The following is a 3,551-nucleotide window of genomic DNA, read 5'->3' on the forward strand; positions in this document are numbered from 1 at the left end:
TGTATTTGGATCCTCTGTCTTATTGGTTTCCTCCAAAAGGCAGCACTGTGATTGCTTGATATTGTTCCCTCCAAAATGTATCCCTTCCTAGCTAGTCCCCTGTCCCTATAAATGTAGCCTTCCTGCCCTCACAGTCAGTCTTGTTCACTTTAATAAAGAGCTGTTACTAGAGAACTGTCTCCAGCATGTTATGTCAAGAGAGCTGAAATCACAAACCCCACGTCACAACAGCCTCCATTTCTTCCCCTTCTATTTGCCAGGAGGTGATGGGACCAGTGGCCATGATCTTGGTTTTTTTGATGTTGAGCTTCAGACCATATTTTGCGCTCTCCTCTTTCACCCTCATTAAAAGGTTCTTTAATTCCTCCTCACTTTCTGCCATCAAGGTTGTGTCATCTGCATATCTGAGGTTGTTGATATTTCTTCCGGCAATCTTAATTCCTGCTTGGGATTCATCTAGTCCAGCCTTTCGCATGATGAATTCTGCATATAAGTTAAATAAGCAGGGAGACAATATACAACCTTGTCGTACTCCTTTCCCAATTTAATAATAATAATAATAATAATAATAATAATAATAATAATAATAATATTTCAGCTCTGATCCATTCCTGTTTGTGAAACATCCTTCTCTGTGCAGCTGCCCAAGGAAGCAGGACAGTTGGGGGGAGACCCAGAGAAAGGGGCAGGAGGAGGGGCAGGGGAGACTCCTGGGAGAGGTGCCTGCCTGCAATTTGAGAAATGCCCTTGTGCAAAGCCAAGGCTTGAAAAGCAACCACAAAATCTGGATAGCACCACAGACTGACAGAGAGAGGAAAAGGGTCTCAGAGTCTGACCAAAAAATCCCCTCAACCCATCACACGTTATCACAACATGAACCAAGACAAAGGTTTCCAATGCTTGCATTTATTAAAAAGAAGAAGCTAAAGCATTTTTCAGGCAAAGCAATTACGAGCTCCAATCCTGATCCCTCTTACTCATGAGTCGGGACCCACTGGCTACAGTGGGGCTTACTCATGAGTAGACAGGGAGACAGGATGGCTCCCTCTTGACTCCTTCCCAGAATCGCTTTCAGCAGCATCAAGCAAAGCGGTTTCTTCCCCAGCAGAGATGGGGGGTCTAGTCGAGGCAGCTGCACATCAGAGGAGAGCAGGGAGGTCTTCCTTTCACCAGAGGTCTTGCACAGGAGATCTGTAGAGAAACACGCCTGTGAGAGGAGGAGAAACTGTTAATATGGGTGTTGGTGGTGGTTCTGAAAACCCAAAGCAGTGATTCCAACTGGGAGACAGAAGAGCTGACTGTTGTCAGAGTCCAAATTGCACACAGAGGGTCTGTTTTGCAGAGGGTTATTTATTTATTTATTTATTTATTTATTTATTTATACCCCACCCATCTGGCTGGGTTTCCCCCACCTCTCTGGGCAGCTTCCAACAATACTAAAATACATTAAAATATCACAGATTAAAAACTTTCCTAAACAAGGCTGCCTTTAGGTGTTTTCTAAATGTCAGGTAGTTGTTTATCTCCTTGACCTCCGATGGGAGGGCGTTCCACAGGGCGGGCGCCACTACCGAAAAGGCCCTCTGCCTGGTTCCCTGTAGCTTTGCTTCTCGCAGTGAGGGAACCACCAGAAGGCCCTCAGCACTGGATCTCAGTGTCCGGGCTAAACAATGGGGGTGGAGATGCTCCTTCAGGTATACAGGACCGAGACCGTTTAGTGCTTTAAAGGTTAGCACCAAGACTTTGAATTGTGCTTGGAAACGTACTGGATTAGATGACCCCTTAGGTCCCTCCCAATACTACATTTCTATTCTACGATTGTAAGGGAGACTTCTGAGTATTTCATTTATGCACTGTGGGGAGATTGAGTGGGGCTTTGCTACCACACATACATTTTTCTTAATGTGGTTCTTTTTCCTTCTTGTTTTTACAAACAGCAACCACAGGAGAGGACACATTTGACAAGATCCTGTGTGTCTGCGTTGGTGTGCATTTAACTCTTTCCCTTCCAGCCACTGGGAGGTACATTACAACTCTACAATTCTGTGATACAAGTTGACTTTACTATTTGAGGAGGGTCAGCGACTGAGCCCCTACCCTCTCATGCCAGGAAGAGCAGTTCTTTGAGCCAATTGGAGGCATTCCTTCCCAGGCTAAGGGGAGATGTGGCTGAGGGGCCAGAGAGCTTTCATGGGGGCAGCAAGGGGAGAGGAAAGGGTCTTCAACCCCCTGTGCACAGGCTAAGATTGTTCCCCCTCACAGTGACTGTAAAGGGAATAAGAGAGGGCTGGGCTGGGGGGGGGGGAAACAGAGTGATGAGTCTCATGCATTGGGATCATGAGACACTATTGACTAATTTTCAAGGAAAACTAACATTTGATTTAACTCACCTTAACGGCGGCAACAGGCTTGGCCACCACACTTAAAAAGTTGCCTTTGGGGTGGATAGCACCTTGCTTGCAGTCTCCCACTCTGCCGTCGACATCTCTGATCACAATTTTGGGCTCTTGTGAAATCTGGAGGAGGAGGAAGAAGAAGAAGAAAAAGACTTTGAAGGCTCTGTCTCTCAGGACTGACCTTCTACACCTTCCACAACTTCTTCCACAATGGCCCTGTTGGCCTGGACACCTGGAGGGCACCAGGTTGGGGAAAGCTGGTGCAGGAAGAATGCAGGGCTGGAGCAGAGAGCCAGTCCTTATTTCTGCCTCCCTGCACCTGCAGGACAGGGTCTGAGCCAAGGTGGTAAGGAAGGTTGCGTCAGAGTCACTGGCTTCCCTGGGCGGCCACTGGCAAACTGGGAGACAGTAGCCCCCTTGCCAAGGAAATTTGCCTGTTCTTTTACCCACCGCAAAGCTGAGTGTGCTGAAGCGCATTATTACAGATTTGAATGCAAGAGCTTCTGTGGATCCTATAAATGAGGTAATAAGAAGAGCCAGACTGAAGGATCTGGCCAAAGGGGGCCCATCCAGACCAGCATCCTCTTCTCACAGTGTCCAACCAAAAGCCCCATTTGGGAAACTCTCCAGGAGGACATGGGGCAAGATCCCACCTCTTGGGGAGCCATAGCAAGTGGTGTTCAGAGGCAGGTTTAACATGAATAAAGCTGAGAGCTGTGGAGCTGCTCAGAGAAGAAGCATCTGAGAAGATGGCCTTACCTGGAGCCAGCAGCATCAAGAAGAGGAAGGTGAGAGAGAGGAGGCAGAAGATCTTCATGGCTGGAGGTTGGTGGGAATCCTGGAGGTACCAGAAGCCAAGTGGAAGAGCAGTTGACTGGGGAAGGAGGGGTCCCTCTACTTATGGGTGGCTGGAGGACTGATGAAATCTTGTGGGATGCCAACCGTCGTTTGCAAGATGGATGTGGCAAGCCCTGAGGGGCATGTGCCAAGGACCAGCCATGGACCATAGAATCATAAGTACATAGAAGACACCAAGGTTCATCAAGTCCATCCCTCTGCAATGTATAACAGCTATAGCATTCCTGACAGGTGCCATCCGATCTCTGCTTAAAATCTTTCTGCAAAGGAGAACCAGTCACCTTCTGAAGGGCTCCA

At 47.8% G+C, this 3,551-nt stretch overlaps 1 long non-coding RNA gene across 1 annotated transcript; it reads right to left on the reverse strand.

Annotated features, from left to right (window-relative positions):
* Window positions 1-890: 890 nt before the first annotated feature.
* On the reverse strand, window positions 891-3,302 carry LOC118083236 (uncharacterized). The gene is made up of 3 exons (XR_004692347.2): window positions 3,156-3,302; window positions 2,391-2,516; window positions 891-1,207 (listed from the first exon to the last, which is right to left on the reverse strand). It is a non-coding gene; the product is annotated as an uncharacterized LOC118083236 (long non-coding RNA).
* Between the last annotated feature and the right edge of the window lie 249 nt (window positions 3,303-3,551).

Source organism: Zootoca vivipara, chromosome 3 (assembly GCF_963506605.1).
Source record: "Zootoca vivipara chromosome 3, rZooViv1.1, whole genome shotgun sequence".
In the NCBI taxonomy this organism is placed as follows: Eukaryota; Metazoa; Chordata; class Lepidosauria; order Squamata; family Lacertidae; genus Zootoca; species Zootoca vivipara.